This window comes from Falco rusticolus, chromosome 1, assembly GCF_015220075.1.
Source record: "Falco rusticolus isolate bFalRus1 chromosome 1, bFalRus1.pri, whole genome shotgun sequence".
In the NCBI taxonomy this organism is placed as follows: domain Eukaryota; kingdom Metazoa; phylum Chordata; class Aves; order Falconiformes; family Falconidae; genus Falco; species Falco rusticolus.
In genome coordinates, this window is record NC_051187.1 from 60,531,770 (window position 1) to 60,550,062 (window position 18,293).

At 48.0% G+C, this 18,293-nt stretch overlaps 1 long non-coding RNA gene across 1 annotated transcript; it reads left to right on the top strand.

Moving 5' to 3' along the window:
* Positions 1-847: 847 nt before the first annotated feature.
* LOC119145093 lies at positions 848-17,448 on the top strand. The gene is made up of 3 exons (XR_005103293.1): positions 848-1,013; positions 4,825-5,044; positions 16,392-17,448. It is a non-coding gene; the product is annotated as an uncharacterized LOC119145093 (long non-coding RNA).
* The last annotated feature ends 845 nt before the right edge of the window (positions 17,449-18,293 follow it).

The following is an 18,293-nucleotide window of genomic DNA, read 5'->3' on the forward strand; positions in this document are numbered from 1 at the left end:
ACTTGCAGCTACAGTGATCTTAAACAGGAGTTCAAAGCTGCCTCTCCTCTGTCCCAGTACCAATGCATTGACAAGGATAATATTGGCTCTTTATGGGATTGTAAAGCCTTTGGCTAGATTTCTGACCGAGGGTTTAGGAGGAATCCTTTGCCAAGAGCATAGTTGTATGGACTAAAATAGAACAGAGTCTGAACTTAAAAAACAAATTAAGTGTAGGCTTCTGCCTTTCTCATTTGGGGCTTTTATGAGGAATACATAGAACAGTTTCTTTCTCAAATAAAGAAGTAGCATTTGAACTATTCTTTTGTAAAATTCAAATCACAATGAGTCTTTAAATAATGCTTCTTGTTCCACCTCCTGGACCATCCTGGGGTTTCCATATGGCCATAGCAGAACTGTGCTATGGCCAGTTTCCCAGCGGTGGCTGTGTTTCAGCAGCTAGCATGTGATGCCCACCGAATGTGTGTGGGTGTCTTCCATATGTTTCTGAATCAACATTGTTTCATTGCTGAATTCTGAAAAGCATTTTATTTTGAGCGGGAGAAATGGAGCTTACTGCATCAAAGGTGTACATAGGCACAAGAGTCCATACCATTATTACAGTTGTCCAGGTTTCAGCTGGGATAGAGTTAATTTTCTTCTTAGTAGCTGGGGCAGTGCTGTGGTTTGGATTTGGTGTGAGAACAATGCTGATAGCACACTGATGTTTCAGTTGTTGCTGGGTGATGTTTATACTAAGACAAGGACTTTCCAGTTTCTCAGGCCCTGCCAGGGAGAGGGCTGGAGGGGCACGGGGAATTGGGAGGGGACACAGCCAGGACAGCTGACCCAAACTAGCCAAAGGGATATTCCATACCATACGGTGTCATGCTGAGTATATAAACTGGGGAAAGAAGAAGGAAGGGGGGACATTGGGAGTAATGGCATTTGTCTTTCTGAGTAACTGTTACACGTGATGGAGCCCTGCTTCCCTGGGGATGGCTGAGCACCTGCCTGCCCGTGGGAAGAGAGGGGTGAGCAAATTCCTTGTTTTGCTTTGCTTGCTTGCTTTTGCTTTTCCTTTTAAACTGTCTTTATCTCAAGCCATGAGTTTTCTCCCTTTTACCCTTGCAGTTCCCTCCGCCATCCCACTGTGGGGCGAGTGAGCCAGCAGCTACATGGTGCTTGGTCACCAGCGGGGGTTAAACCATGACAGTCTTTTTTGGTGCCCAACATGGGGCTCGGAGAGTTCAAGATAATGACAGATTTGATTGGAATGTGCTAGTTGGAATTTCTAGCTGTTATTGCTGTTTAGCTATTAAAGGACAGGTTTCTGTGCTGGCCATGGGGCTTGCTTGCCTTGCTGTGCATTAGAGTCCAGTGCTCGTTAGTGGCTGCTTTTTGCTCTCGCTGCTTGCTGTGCTGCTTATCTTACTGCGCTGTGCCCGGGAACACTCTGATAACAGCGATGGCGATGTGCCTGGGCTGGCAGGTGGCCAGGGCACCGCTGCTGTTCCTGTGCTGCCGGACTGGACAGGCTGGAGCTCCAGTGTGAGCTCGAGCTGAAGGGACTGTGACCTGTGGATGAGTCCACGTGGGAGCAGGACGCCCCAAAGTGTCTGTAGCCGTGGCTGTGTCTGTGCTGCAGCAGGTGTACCCCTGAAGAGACTCTGGTTCATAGATGAGGCTCCACTTGGAGTGGGGTCTGTACACCTATCTTGTTTATATTTGCAGTAGTGATGGCAGCACAAGAATTAGGCATGTAATAAACTTACAGAAGCAATAGGAAGGATTATGCAAGAATGCCTTGGAGTTAAGCCCTGGAGTTAAAAAAAAAGGGGGAGTGGGGAGTACATTTCATAGTATGATGTGCAAGATCATACAGTTTTGAAATCATAGGAAGGCACTCAAATAGCTTATCTGATGAAAGTGACAAAGGAGGATAGCTGGAGTTTTAGAAGAACCACAGGATAAACAGAAGCGAAGAATAAGATGTGGCTGTCAGAAAATATAATCCTAGATGTTTTGGACAATATATTCTTACTGTAGACATGTAATAAGTGCAAGCATCGCACTGAATTTTGTTAATCTTTCTTTACACAGATATATATATAGAATATATATATATAAATAACAAACTCGAATCTGTACAGAAATGATTTCATGAAAATTAAGATCTTACTGAATCTGGCTTGTTTGTAAAGGAAATGAAGTCGGGCAAAGAATAGGGAGGAAAACTAAGTGAAAGGGTGATGTTGGCTGAAAGACAATTAGGTAAAAACTGTTAGTAACTTTAGTCCAGATATTAAGAAAAATTTCAAACCCTCATTCAAGTAAGATTCTGAAGGAGTAGCATCAGTGACGACAAGAACTGGAAACAGCTTTTAGGGTAAAGCTTGATTGTTTCCAAAAGAGATGCTATGGGATAGTTGCCTGCAAGAGGGGAAGACTGGACTCTGGCTCTGAAGGAGATTTCCTCCAGTTCTTTAGCACAGCTACAGCTAAAAGCAGAGGTGAGTTTCACTTGAGCTCTTTCAGAGATGTCACTGCAGGGGGGGGCATGTTAAGTAGTCTGCAGAGATTGCCTTTTTGGTAGTTTCCTCTGTGCTGGTTGTCAACATATTGCAGTACTGTGTATCATGCAAAGAGATTATCTAACCTCATCTTTGCGCTGACTTTGGCTGGTTTAACTGAAAGATTCATTTTTGAGATAACAGTTCATAATTTGCTTAATACTGTTCTCTGCTTCCAAATACCTGGTTTCTCCAGCTTGGAGGCAGAAGTGGTATTATTTGCTATTGAACAACCAAGCTGATATGATCTGCGTTAGCATCGCTGCAGTGGAAAGAAAGTAGTTAAATGATTAGGCTCTTAAGTTATTGCTAAATTCTGCTTGCTTGCTTTTGGTTTGCTCAATAAACTGTATATTGTAGCAATGTGCCCCTAGCATCCTGGGTTGGACATTCAATTACTTGTGACCATAAAAGCTGATAATCTCGTGGCCAATGATGTGCGCAACACTTCCCTTTTCAATTTAACAGAAATTGCTCAACAGTTACAGCACCTTCCTCCCCTTCCACAGGCAGTTCAGCAACACACAGATGCCTGGACAGAAACAGCATTTTCATGAGAGCCATGGCATAAGGGAAACATTTTCAACTCTAGCTAACAATCCAGATCTAATCTAAGTCACCAGGTTTTCCTGGTACTTTCCACAACTGCTATCACCTCAGGGTTTACTGCAGGGCTTCTGCAGCTGGACTAAATGACTCAAACCCAGTTCCTAGTCAGTAATTCATAATCCACAAAGCAGCTGTCACAGGTGGCATTATTTGATGTACTCCAGTGAGCCAAAAAGTACGGGCATAGGAAAACATGGAGTCTGAATTCAGCTTTAAAGGAGGGGTAGCCCAAAGACCAGAACTTTTGATTAATTCCTCCTTATCTCTGTTGAAGGAGAAAGGCTTGACTTTTACCTCCTCTTTTGTGGAGGTGGAAGAAAGAGGACCATATATAAAGTAGGTCATTTAAGGTCAAAATAGGTCAAAGCTGAGTGGGATAACATTCTGAGACCAGTGGGTTTATGCTGCTTCAACCTGCATATAAAAGTTTTCCACCTCTGCGATGTCGAGTTCTCTGGAAAACATACAACAGCAATGCAGACCTGTACTCCATGCTTGTTGGTAGGCGTGGTTAAAACATGTATGCGTGCTGTCTTTAAAAAACATGTATGTACTTTTTTTGTGGCTGCGAAGACATTGAAAATATGTCATTTAAGAATTCACTTCAAAATAACCTAGTAGACTTGTGATACTACATCAACACAGGCTATGTTATTGCAGAGTGATCACTGATCTCCCATGTGGCAGAGTCCGCTAGCACAAAGGCTGTTCATGAAGCCAGCCTATGTTATTATTTACCTTCCATTAGTGCCTGCAAACCTCTATGCATCTGATGCTGTAAAGTGCTGTTTCTAAAGGTTTATATCTAAAGAAACGAGAAAAGGCAGAGAGCTGAAAGTTACTTTGGGGGGAAGATACGGAGTGGTCACAGTCGGGAGCTGAGACTTGCCTGAGATCAGAGCAGTCTATGGAATAGCTTGGAACTGACCATCACCCTCTGGAGACCCAGTCTAGCACTTCACCATGTTAGCTTCCTGCTCACACTTCTGCTGGAGGCCCACGACTCAGGAGCACCTGTCAGAATCTGTGAAACCGTAGATAACCAGTCTGAACTCAGCTCAGTAACAAGTTACCGATCTCAGTTCCAGTAAGAAGAATAAATGTTTCTACTGGCGTGAGTATTCCCCGACTATCCCTTTAGAAAACACCCATTCAGCTGCTGAACCTGCTGGGTATGCACAGCCTGAACTCTGTCTGCCAGGCAGGGCATCGGGAGCGCTGCAGAAGGGATAATGCTAGCATCCAACAGCAGTTACATCCCATGCAGCTGGCTGGTTCAAGTCTTCCAGTGGGAATCCCTAGAAATGATATTCAAGAGTTTTAGTGCACTAACGGAAAAATCATTACCTTGCACATGGGAGCCTCATTCAAAGTTACAGTTCTTGCTCAAAAAACAAGCTTGAATTTCAAGATCTACTATTAGGTAAAGCTACAAACCCTCAGCGTATCAGCCAGTGGGATTTGACAAAAATAAATGGGAGAAATAGTGCCAGAGGGTGTGATAAGAAGTAAAAAGAAGTCTGCCACAGCAGACTGAAGAACCAGGTAATCTTTACTACCTGATGAAATACAGCAGGGGTTCATTTCTTACAGCTTAGTGCTTTGTTAAAGTCATCACAACTGTGGCTGCAGCACCATAAGCTGTGTTCTGCTGTCATTTCAGGGGAGTCCAGACGCTGTGATGGAAATAGCTTTCCAGGAGCTTGAGGACTTCACCTAATTTGATGGTTTGTTCATATAAACATGAAAGTAATTGACACCATCTTTGTGAATCTAATCATATCTGCCATCATTCAAAGATACAGTGCTGCCTCTCAGTGACTGCTACAAGAGAGACAACATCCTAAGCTGGGAGCTGGGAGGATTTCTTTGTCTTCAATCAGGTATGACAGGATCAATTTGCATTTCTCTGACTGTTTTGAAATGAGACACATTGCCAAGCCGTTTCTAACAGTACTTATTTTCTTAGTGTTTGCTATTTACTAACTGGAAAAGGTGTTATAATAAGTATTTCTTGCTCTACTGGAAAATTTTTATCTCATTTGCAGCAAAATTACTTTGGGGAGGGGGAACTGGAGAAAACCGGGACCTAACAGAAGCGTAGTATTACAGAAAGCTTTTTAGGGTAAAATACAGCTATTGCTTTCAGGATGGTTGGTATGCACGGAGTCTACTTTACCACAGCTCCCTAAGCAAGGCACCCTGCCGTCTCAGCATATGCTGATAGGGGTAACCCCATGGCCAGGCTCTGCCGTGCTCCCTGCAGGAACAGGAACTTGATGGCACCACACAGCTGATAAGCTGCACAGCAGTTGTCACATGAAGGATCTATGGGATGTCCGCTGCTGAGCCAACCACTGTGGCAAAATGACCTTCCTCAGATAAAATAATCTCATTGTAATACCAAAGCACACCTCCACCCCAAAGCTACCCACCTCCAAGGTACTACTACACCTCGCTGGGCATGTGATACCAATCAGTAACGATACGTACGACTAGAGTCACTCAAGCTCAACCTAAATGTGAAGGAAATGGACTAGTCCTGGACTGATGTAAGTCCCAAGGGGGAGAAAGGTTGTCTAAACACCCGAATTACTCAATTCTGATTTAGTGTTCACTAAGTTAGGTCAAGCTGACCCACTCTCTAAGTTGTTAGGAATGAAAGGGCTTCTAAGCAAGGTAGTCAGCCCTAGGAAGGATGAGAAAGAAGCCTTCAAGTGAGGAAAGTTCTGGCTGCACATTTGGCAGGGTCACAGCTGCACCGGGCACTCACAGAGGCAGCAGACACTGCCGGGGTCCAGCCCTGTCCCCAGCCCCAGGGCTGCTGGTCATAGGTCTATGCCACCACTGCTGCTGCTGCATGGGGCAGGTTTGCACACAGATCCCGGCTCTCACCCACTCTCCCAGGGAGAAATGGGATGTTTCTGGCGTCTCTCTCCCATTTCTCCTTCCCCTCCCATTGCAGATGCACAGCACCAGGGAGCCACTGCCAAAAACGCTGGCAAGGGGCCAGGAAGAGCTGCCCATGCCTGAGAGGTTTGCAGGGGCAGCAGCTCTAGGGGCTTTTTGGCCCATGCCATGCCACTGGGAGCTCTGACTGTCCCACACCTTTCCCTGTGTGGGGAGAGAGGGATGGAGCCCCAGCCATGCCAGGAATCGCTCCAGCTGGAGTGACCCACGAGGTGTGGATCCCCCAGGAAGAAGCTGGGCTGCCTGCTCTGGGGCCGGTGCTGCCACCTGCCCTGCACAAGGCTGGGGCCAGCGCTGCCTGCACCCACCCGGCTCTGCTCACCCAGGCACTGCGCAGCTCCAGCTCCGTTGCTGCTGCCCAATTTGTTTTGTTTCTGCTCCAGCTCATGGAGGGCTCTGGTTTGTTTGTGGCTCCAGCAGGTTTCAGTTCCAGCTCACAGGCAGCTCCCAAACTTCGGGGACCAACGTAACCAGCCCCCCCACCTCTGGCAGGGGACGACACAAAACCCTCCCAGCCCCTGCACCAGCGGCCCGTCTGGCCCCTGGGTCTGACCCCCGAAACAGCCGACTCGATCCCCGCTTCTGAGCCCACCCGCGCAGGGCCCGGTCTCCGCTGCGGCCCAGGAGCCCGTTTCGAACCCCGGCAGCGCGGCCCTTGGGCCCCGTGTTCAGGCCCGGGACAGGCCCGACCCGGCCCGCGCTGCGGAGCCCCAGCGCCGGCCCCGAGCCCCGAAGCCCTGGCGGGTGCCCGGCAGCCCCGGGCGGCGCTTGGCACCGGCGGGGGCGACCCGCAGCGCGGCCGCTTTAGTCCCCGGCGCCCCGAGCCCCGCGGAGCCCCTGGCAGCGCGGCCGCCCGGCAACCGGCACCCGCCCGCCCCCGCACTGGCCCCGCCGGGGAAGCCGGGCCCGGCCGCTGCCGCCCCGCGGAGCCGAGGAGGGGCGGGGGGAACCGGCGGCCGCCGCGGCCCGAACCGCCTGGGCCCCGCCCCCCCGCTCCGGCCGCCCCAAGCGGGGCGGGCGCCGGTACCGGGGCGCCGGGCGGATCCACGGCCCGGGATGCGGTGCCGCAGCCCCGGGGGAGTCTCGGCCCCGGTGTCCGTCTCTCCCCGGGCGGGCGGAGCCCGACGGCTCCGCTGCCCGGCGCGGCGCCGGGGCCGGGCTCCCCCGAGCGTCCCCAGCCCGCCCTCGCCCTCTGCCGCGGCGCCGCGGGCAGGAGCCGCGCTCCAGGGCCGGGCCCCGGGGCCGACGTGCCGCGCTGCCGCCTGCGCGGGGCGCCGGGCACGGTCCCCCCGGGGGCGGGGGGCAGCGGGGGGCCGGTGCCACGGAACCGGCGGCTCCGCACAGCCACCGAGCGGGGGCTGAGAACCGCCCGCACCGCGGCACCGAGCCCCTGAGCACCGACCGGCGACCGGCCCGGGAAGGGGCGTCTCGGCTCTCAGAGCGCCTTTGCCCCTCCCATCCCACACAAACACGGGAGGCCCTGCCCGGTTCCAAGCCCCAAAGCGCAGGACTCGGTCTCTGTTTCCAAGCCCCCAAACTGGCCAAGCGAGCCTGGTTTCAAGCTCCCGCAACACAGGACTTTGTCTATTTCAGTCCCTGAAACTGACCCCAAAAATGCAGGACTCAATTATCTGAGTCCAAAAATTGCCTGAATGGGTCTGGTTTCAAGCACCCAGACACAGGACTTCATTTCAAAGCTTCAAAATTGGCCACCTGAGCCTGGTTTCAAACTCCAAGGATGCAGGACTTGGTGTCCGTTTCCAAACCCTAAAACTGCCCAAATGATCCCGGTTCCAAGCCCCAGCAATGCAGGACTTGGGCTCTGTTTTTCAAGCAGTACACCACAGGAGTTAAGTCTCTGTTTTCAAGACCTTAAACTGCCTAAACAAGCCTGGCTTCAAACCCCCCAAACACAGGACTTAGTCTCTGTTTTTCAAGCCCCCTAAATGCAGGACTTACTCTCTTTTTCTGGGCTCTAAATCTGGTCAGTTTGGAAATTGTAGAAGCCTTACGTGTTGCAATACGAAGACTGAAGAGCAGATGAAAGGAAAATATAAATTCAATTAAAACCTCATCTAAGTCAGCTTCATAACTTTTAAGACAGCGAAGGGAGGTGGGCGATTTCCATTCTACTGCTGCGAGTTACTACTCTGCCATTTAGATTTCTAACACCATTAGCTCTGATCCTCTGAACCTTTGCATGGTAACTCAACCTATTACGCGGAGGCCATTAGTCTCACTGATCCCTGGGCCCATTTTCCCCAAGGAAGGTTTTACATACATAAACACAGAGATGCTTGAAAGCTTCTCTGTTTAATAATAAATTATTGGGAAGTAGCTTTCTATGAATTGCAGCCTTTTCATTCATTTTTTTGCAGGCTCAGCACAGGGCTTATAGCAAATATGGCTAGACCATGAGTACATATGCGATGCTGCCTCTAAAACTGCCTTCAGCTTTGAGAACCCTGCCTTGATACAGATACATTAGCAGCAAACGTCAGGCCAACTTCTACAGAAAGTAGGCGCCTGGGCCAATCTGGGTGTGTGGGACTGGGCATCACATTATCCGCATTGAGGGGAACAGAAAAGCTCGTTTAAGGTTTGCTTTCTAAAGAGGAAAGAAAAGTCAGGACGTTACAGCTGAAGAGTAGAGGGTGAATTGCCCTTACCCTGAACCAGCGTTGCAGTCACCGGAGCATGACAAGAGACAGGCCTGTGCGCTGCGGTAGGGATGCAGGCAGCGTTTTGGAAGAGGCTGGGAAGTTCTGATGTTCACTGTCTTTGACTACCTTAAAGCACAGCCTCTACTTCCCACATGGTACTGTCCGAGCCTCCCATGCCTTAGCCATGCCTTCACGCACCAGTAGGTTTACTTCTCCAACAGCATTTGAAGTGAGGAGAGAATAACTGCAATTTTTATAATGAACACTTTCAGATGTGCGTTTATTTTTAGTGAATGCCTTGTTCCTCCCTCCTTTCCTTGTTTTCTCAGGTAATTGGGTACACATCTCCTGCTAAATAACCTTTCATTCTTTGCCATTGTCTTCTGATGACCTTTTCCCAGTCGCTCACACTTTCTTGGAGTTTAAAAAGTCTGCCAGTATGCAATATGTTTTTCTGTTTGGTTTATGATACTAACAATGAAATTCCGCTCCCCCCCCCCTTTTTTTTTTTTTTTAGTTTTCCTGGACTAAAGATTACATAGTGTGCAAATACAGTCACTTTAAAATCTTTGCAAAATCTGATTTTTTCCTCTAGCCATTTAAACTGTTGGAAGCAACGTTCCTCTATTTGATATATGGTGTATTGCCACTTCCTCTCTTCCTCTGCTTCCCTGTCTCCAGCTCCATGTAAATATTGACAGTAAAGAGAATACCACACTTGAATATTTCGGCATGCCAGTATTACAGATACTCCCCAGAGTAAATGAGGCCCCTCCTTATGCTCCTGTGACTTTTTTGCTGGGGAGGTTGGCTGTGGGTGAGAACACAAATACAGGCAGCTATCCCAGCTCAGCTGACCGTGGAAAACTGGTCACAATTAGTGAAGGGAAAAAAAAAAAAAGAGGAAAGCTGGATGTTTTCTAGTGCTTTTGACAGTGAGAATGAGCTGCTTTGGAACAGAGGTTTGTTTTGTTAGCTTTTAGGAAGTAAATGATTGTGGTTCTGATTCAAGCATCTCTGTGTTACTAACCACAAATTACTGATGCTCTCCAAAGGATCTTTCAGCTATTGCTCGCATTGTTCTTTTTCCTTGACATTTTCCTGTTCTGTTATTTCAAATGTCTGCTTCAACATGGCTGTGACTACCCGCTAACCACACACTATTTGTCTGAACGGAGTTGCACTCTAACACCACTGTTACCTTTTTTTGTCAGAGGAAGCAGGCAGTGTTGAGAGGTCTTTGGCGTCAGGCAACATCCAAGGGAAAATTTGTTTGAGAGTGAAGTTCAGGGTCACCACAAAAGAAATTCAGCCTGTTTTTGTGTTTTTGGAAGGTAACTTAGTCTCAATAATTTTAAAGAATCTTTACCTAATCTGAATGTTAGCCAGGCAGACTATTATTGTTATTCATGGTACAGGGCAGTATTAAAATGCCGAGCGCTTACTCTTCTGCAGTTTTTCCTGTTCTATTCAGCAAATACTGGAAAGTTATAATTAAGATGGAGAAAAAAAAAAAGAAATTAATGAAATTGCACTGCATTCATCTCAGATGCATCAAACAAATGTTGAAAGTCTGGAACAAGTGCAATTGCCAGAAGTAGTTCTGCAAAGGGCAATAGCTGCTGCTCAGCTCCACCAGAATGGAAAATGCAACGGTAACTCATAAGGGCTATGTGAGATAAAAGCAAACATGCCAAGCTAGTCTGAAACCTCACAGATCCGCTTTGTGATGCTCTTGGTTTTGCCATCCACCACAGTTTGGGCTAGGGAAAGAGTGGGTTTGTACAATGTACATGCTTGTATGCTCTGAGGCATATTGCCTAACACCGTATTTGTAAAGGTATTTAGGGACAGTTAACTTCCAGTGATTTTACTGAGTATGGGTGCCTTAGCAGCTCTTGAAGTATGACCTTTCACTTGTATGCGCTCAAGTTACCAGGATATATATAAAGGCAGTAAAACATGTCCTCATTAGTAACATAGGGATTGATGCATTGAGGTTTGAGATACTGAGATAGTTTGCGGATGGAAGGGGTGTAGGTCTCTGAGAAATCCCCAACAAGGATTCTTCATGTACCTAAATTAATCCCTTCTTATCCCTGACCCCAGTCAGACACTTCTGTACCAAACTCATCAGCTCCAGCATGGGTGGAAGCAATGCAAGGAGGAAAACAGAGGATGTCCTGGCGTTCCCATGCAGGTGTCCAGGTCTTTCACCACCGAGGCACTACCAGCAGGTCCTGGATGACAGTGGCAGTTTCCCTTAGGGCTGGATTGAGCTACATTGAAACCAGCATCATCTGTCTGAACAGGTCAAGCTGCTCATCAGCTCCTCGGAAGGGTCATTCAAGAGCTGCGTTGTTCTGTTATGCGGGACACACCCCCTGCTGTAGGACCATTAGGGCCTTTGGCAGACTTTGAAAAGGGGAGGTTTTTATACTGCTTTAACAGACATTTTCCCCTATAGTTATGTGCTCAGTAACCCCAGACACTAAGCTCTTTCCCACCTAGTGTTGCGGTGGCATGTCTGTCACTTGCTATTTATGGATAAAGAGGTGGCATTTCAGGGGACACCAAGTCTCCTGTGTTTAATAGGCTTAAGCTAGAGGATCAGTGCTTCGCCAGGCTCTTTCTGGCTGTGCCGCTTGATGGCAGACTTGCATTAGCACACAGCAGGCTGAAGGCAGGACAAATCAACAAGCAAATCCTGTCCAAAATTGTTCCACTTAATTTGTTTTGCATCATGAATGTACCTGTTTAATTGATTAAAGGAACCTAACACTGTAGTATTGAGCAGGAGTAAGCAGGGCATACAAAACAATTACAGCAAGAAAGCCCTGTATTTTTCAATTTTGGTCCCAGATATTGTCTGGATAATTAATTACTTTCTCATTCTTCCAGTAAGTTTGGTAAGAAATTTGCCTTTGTCTTACTGAGCCTTTTCTTCTAAGGGTGGCAGATTTTTCTTGCCCGGTATTTTCTCCTTTGTCTATCAGGTTTGTAGCAGGTTTGTTCATTGCATGTGTCCATGCATGGCTCAGGGTTTTCTTCTGTCCTTTTGGTTCAATAGCAGCAATGAATTGCTACCGAAGCTAAACAATGATACCTTCTGTTTGGCTAGACAGTAAATGGGTATTCATTGATGACCTCTGAGAAAAAGAATTGATGATCCAACTTCATATCAAAGGAACATTCTCCAGTGGGCTATATGAGGTTAACAAATGAATGTATGTTATCACATGCCACTTATCTCTAGATGTTTATAAATACAGCAGCAAGAGCTCCGGATGGTTACAGGCCACAGGTAGAAACAACTTGCTGGCCTGTTGGCTTTTATGACTTCATAAAGAATGTATTAAAAATTATTAGCTCTTACACTGGCAAATGGAACTGACCAGGATCTGAAGTTAAAATGTTGCAGGGACTGGAGTGGAATCTTCAGAGGGTGGCTGGCTGATACAGGAGCATCTTCTGTTCAAGAGCTGGGATCCAAGTTCTGAATGAGAACCTCAAGGGGAAGACTGGAAGCATCTCTGTACACATGATGGGAGTGCCATTGGATCCTTGGATTTACCGAGGCCCAAATCCCACAGTCTTTTTCAAAAAAACCCCAAACTTTACCTGGTCCACAAAGCAGTTGCTAACAATCTTTCCTGCCCATGACTTGAACTGTCTGATCCCTTGCTTTGACACTTCACCAGCTCCCCAAGGAAGACCCAGTTAGTGAGCACAGACTTCTTGCCTTTGTTCTGTAGTTACATTTAACATTTTGAATTTGTTCCCCTGCTTCTCCAACATTCCTTCCCCGCTCCTTCAAATGCATGGGTAAAAGATGGGCTAGAGGTTTAAACCAGGGAGAGCTCGTGCTTTTTATTCTGCCTGGAACAGCGGAGGAGCAGAATAGAGTGGAAGCCTCACAAATAAGTGTCATGGGTAGGCAGCACCTGAGAGGTTTTGAAGCATGTACTGTCCTGACTTCCTCCATTACCCACTGAATTGCATTGGCAGCGATAATTGCAGCTTCAGGAAAAATAACTGCTAAACAACGATAGCAGCAAAGCCCTACAGCCTTTCTCAATTAAATTAAGTGGAAATTTAGTCCTTGAGTACTACTACTGAAACTGTCTGAGCAGAATAAGAGCAAGCACCCTGGTGGGCTGGAGGATAGTTTAGGGCAGGAGAAACTCTGCTCGCTTTGCTCTCTGACCATCCTTCTTACAGCGCCCACCTCTGTCCCGTATCTAATGGTGGTATGAGAATAAAAGCAACACTGCAGGTTGGATCTACTCTTAACAGAGGCCATGTAGGCTGGTGAATTTAGGAAGGGCCACTGTCATCTCTGTAGCCATCATTTCCCTTCTGGTTCTGCAGCAGCAGCTTGTACTGCCACCACTTATTCACCTGTCTCTGCCACAACCTCTTGACCTTTGAAGGCTATTTTGGTATTGCTAGCGTGTCCTTTCTACCTCATTTATTTCTACCCTTTCTGCTTATCCAGGTACTTGCAGCTTTTATCAACATCATCTGCAAACATCTCGTGTTTGTTAACTGGTCTTACAAACTCGAGTCTTTTGTAGAAGCAGAAAATCTTGTCTCTATACATTCCTGTGTGAAGGGAAACTGGAGTCACTTTCAGTAACCAAGGAAGTACCTTTATGCTGATTTGATTTAAACAACCCAACATTAAAGAACAAAGCAAACAAGTCTCTGTCATGAGACTCAGTGAATCCAGGAGATCTTTTCCAAATGATATCTAAGAGCATTTACTTCAGCCTTCACAAAGGGGAGCTCTTCCTCTGGGATATCTGGGATAAAGATGGGACAGGAAGGACAAGGTTTTATGGAAGAGAACAGCCTGCAAATTGTTATAGCCTTTTAACCTCTTTCTGCAGTGCTTAGAGACAATAACCCAAATAAGTAGAAAGGTTCGTAGCCAGCCTTCACATAATGTAACTTTTAAGGAGTGCTGCCTCAAAGTGATGCTCTCACTTTAGTACCTATGAAATGAAGGCCATGCAAAAAATAAGGAAGGTGAGATTAGTATGTTTTCCATTGCCACTAAAAGAGTAATTTCTGCAACTCTGAGTATTCACCTGTTTGCAGGTGAATGCAGCTTGCAAGACAGTGTGTGGGTTGGCATTCGGAGTTTGAGGTGACTCGTATCAATGCAAGTCCCTTGATGGAAAACAGCAGCATGTGCATTGCGAGGATAGGCAGCAGTGGCACGGCAGAATAATAGTGACTTCTGAAGGGAAGGGTCTGCTCAGCCCGCTGGAGACAGTTTATTTAGGTCAGTCCGCAGGGACACGGGCACCAGCCGGTGCGGGGGAAGACAGACCGATTTCTCCCCTCCGCTTCCTTGTAGCCTGCCTGGGTTAAGGGTCCCTACCCCTGGCCCAGAGGCTGTCCCCAGTGGGAAGTCAGGAGGTTTTAACCCTAATAACATTTTTGGCAGGGGACAGTATTACTTCCCTCCTTGCATGCATCAGGCCTTCCATGAAGCACAGGACTGGATGGGTGCAGCATCTCTGCTGCTCAGGGCAGAAGGGGGGATGAGGACATGGCCTCTCACTGCCTCCCTTGGTCAGGCAATTCACATTCACTACAGCACAGGTACGTGACAGAGCTGGACACAGATTTCAGCATCCAAATTGTTCACGGTGCTTCAAAAAACTATCTACAGCTCTGGAAAGCAGGCAGACATGGCACATGGCTGTGACCTAAGAAAATGATGCATTCACTTTTGTCTACCATCCAAAGCTTGTCCACTGAGTTGGATTTGTGCCGTTCTCTCCATAAGGTGACCAAGCTCTTCACAGTGCTGGGGTCTAGCCTGACGTTTCCTTCTCCCTTTCAACATCATTTCTTGCGCCAGTTCCCCATTGCTTTTGGTGTATTTTGAGCAGCACTTAACCCCAGCACTCTGTGACAGGCACTTTATCAGTGTAACAAAGCGTCTCTGGTCTTGTGGGAAACAGAAGTTGTCATCTGTGTGGAAGCAGCCAAGACTTAGTACAGGTTGTCACACAGAGTCAGAGGCTGAGAAGAGAGAACTTGTCAGCTTTACCTTGATAAGCCCATGAGTGTGAAAGACATGCCACACGTAATTTCCATTACAGAGATCACCAGGAATCTATCAGAAGCATGAACAAGCAGAAGGAGTCAGGCATGCAGAAAATTATTCAGACCAGAAACCCCAGGCAGTTCCAGGTGTGCCTGCTTTCCACAGGAATCAAGAGGATTCTCAACATTGTCTTTTCCACTTAGTTAGGACCACTTTCCTGGTTCACTTGAAAGCAGTGTACAATGTTCTCCTTGTCTTTTTTTTCCCTGACACTGGCAACCCCATCTGCAGGTATCCTCTCCTTTTGTGCTGGAGGAGGAGGGATACGGACTGTTGGTGGAGCTGGCTTTCAGAGGCCGAGAACCCCAGCTGTCCTTACAGTGAGAGACCAGGAATGAGGATCCTGTTCTTTAGCAGCAGCTCCAGCTCTATAGCTGCACGAACCACTCAGCACAGGAACGGGCACGCGCCGTGCTGCTGTGCAGGCAGGAGCTGGCTGCGACTTGGTGATGAAGAGGACAGGCCACCAGCTGGACACCGACCACTGCTTTTCCACCCCCTGAAGCACACCAATGAACAATGATCTACAGTAAATATTTGCACTGTGGCACCACTGCCAAGCAGTAGCAGATGTCACACCCTTGAATTTGGGGTTTCTATCAGATGAGAAGTCAGTATTTGAGGCACCTATTTGTACAGCAGTCTAATTCGTGCTTGCACCAGCCTACAGTGAAAGAGGTCATGGAAGGAAAGACTCCAGAGGAAAGCAGGGCAGTAAATGGGCTAAAGCAGGTTTGTCCATCCCCCCTCCCTGTACACATGCCCCACTGCTGGCCATTAGGACCCTTGCAGCTCAGCAGCCTTCTTGCAACTAACTTGAGTCCAGCTAAGAGATTAAGGCTCATCTGCCTGAAGCTGGCTGTTCGGTGTCAGCTGAGGGAGATGCAAGGAGCTATGCAACTCATGTTTGTGCTCAGTTTTCAGGCACAAATTTTTAAAACAAAGCCAATTGCAGTTAAGGAAACAAACTTCTCTTCCTTGCATTCATCGCCTCACAGAAAAAGCTTCTGCACCTAGAAGCTGGTACAGCACAGCATCTGTACAAGTTAAAAATACCATTTCATTTAGGAAAAGTAATGCCCTTTTGAAAACTGCAATTAGTTGAAAAAGTGATGCAATATGCATACAAGATCATCTTTCAGACCAGTGTTACCCCCACAGTGTTTGTTCATCAATACATGCTAAAATAGCATCACTGTAAAAGTTCAGCAGCCCAGTTTGAAGAACTAAAGTCAGATAATGGTTAATTTTGCAAGACAAGTAGAAGCAAAGTCTGCTTGTGTCAATCAGTATGAAAATGTAATTTATTTCACTGCAACAGAAATCAATTTTTCTCCTAGGATCCAAGATAACCAAATATCACACAGTCAGTTTAATTAGTTTCTGATATTTGTACAGCTTCACCTTTAAACTCTGGAAAAAGCACAGTTCACGTGTTTGTTCTTTATAATTCCTCTCTGTTCTGCTTTACAGCTTAAAAGGAGGCGGCTTACAAAGCTTCACAGCGGCAGTAAAATCTTACTCAAATTCAGACTTTCTTCTGGCAACCAGGAGATGGAATCAATGCTCCATCAGATCCATCGGGCCATCTCATTAGTGTCACTAAAGCAAGCTCAACCAAAGGAAAAGCACAAAACCAGAGCCTTAAACCTTTCAAAAAAACCCTTTTCTCATCAGTTGCCTTACCTAGAGAAACAGCAGCACAGGCTACACAAGACCCATTCCAACAGTTATCTGTTCGCCAAATAAGTGTCTGTCCAAGCCTTTTTTTTGTATTGCTCTGCCATCTGCTCTGCCACTTTGCAGTCCAGGGGCACCCAGGCCCCCAAGCTTGGGCTAGGAGCTCTCGGAAAGCAACCCAAGTCTCTCTACTGCACACAAACAAAGGGTCCTGCACCTCCACGTTGCCCTGCGCCACACATTCCCCAGCTGCATTTTCTGGGCTCTTACACCGCACGCAGCCCTGCAAGACACATTAAGTTACCAGCACCAGAACAAGTCTTGGTACTTGTGGCACGGGCCAAGGGATGCTCAGCCAGTCTGACCAGTCACGAGTGCACAGGGCACTTACCTCGGAGGTCGGGGTCCAGCTGCAGGGTGCTGGAAGACCAGGACTGCTTTCCCCACAGAGGAGGACAAACCACGATGCACCGGTTACCCTGCCACAGCAGCTTCACCAGCGTGGGGCACACTGCCGGACAGCACCAGCAGAGCAGGACTGGTGGCAGTAACAAGTCCCAGCAGCAACGCAGTGACAGTAACCGATAGACAAACATGCAAGGATGAAGTAAATTCCAGGGCAAACTCAGAAGTCTGGCACGTAAGTGGGGTGGAGGCACCAGGAGAGGCTGATGAGGACAATTAGAGCCTATTAGCACCTTCACAGCCTGCCAGCCGGTGCTCCTTCTCAGGCTGGTTTGAGGCAAGGCTTTTACCCCTGATCCATGAGCCACAGTAGACACTAGTTTCCAAAATTCAGACTGCATTTCCTTAGCAAAGAATTTTTACTTTTAATAAATATTTTCATCAAGCTTCTGCCTCTCTTACCTGCTGAGCTGTTTCTTGCCCTCACCTTTCTCGAAAGGTGGGCACCCAGCCCCCGGCAGCCGCATGCCCCCCCCCCAGCACACAGCCAGGTCTGCCACAACCCTGGGGTCCTGTGCCCTGCGCCGGGCTGCGGCCGCACGGCTGGGAGCTGCAGAGGGAAAACCCTCACCATAGCGCTGAGCTCGGCGGGAGCAGCAACCCTGCAGGGCTCTGCTGAGGTCCATCAGCATCTGCTTGCTGAACAGGTCTTGGCTAAACAAGGCTTGGCTCTCAGGCCCCGCTGAGCCACCACGCCGCTGCAAAAATGCAAAACCCCACCAGTCCCGGCCCTGAAAATAGATCTGTACCTACTTTCGTTGCTGCCTGAACGAAAGACGTTTTAACCGTGCTCATATTTGCAGGGCATTTCACCAGCTGTCCTTCCCCTGTGGCAATTCTGCTTCCCTGAGGGTGCAGGACACCTCTGCCGCATGGAGAAAGTCACTTCGGGTTTTCCATCTCTCTCCAGATTAAAGGTTGTTGTATTTGGGGCAGGGCTATTTTGGAGATGCTTCCTTGCTGGCCATTTCCCTCAGAACAGTTTTATTCCTAGACATGTGTGTCGACAGGCGCCCAGCTGTGTGTGCTGGAGAATTACCGCATACCCCACCCCGGTGCCGGCGCAGCGCCCCGCATGCTGCCTGTGTCCGGCGGGGCTGCAGCTGGGTCCCTGCCCTAGAGAAGACAAGTCTGGTTTGTCTCTGTAGATGAAACAAGGTGGCAAGCTGCTGGGCCACCAGGCACGGACTTGTTTATGCAAGCGCTAAGACAGGGTGAGCCCTTCCAGCC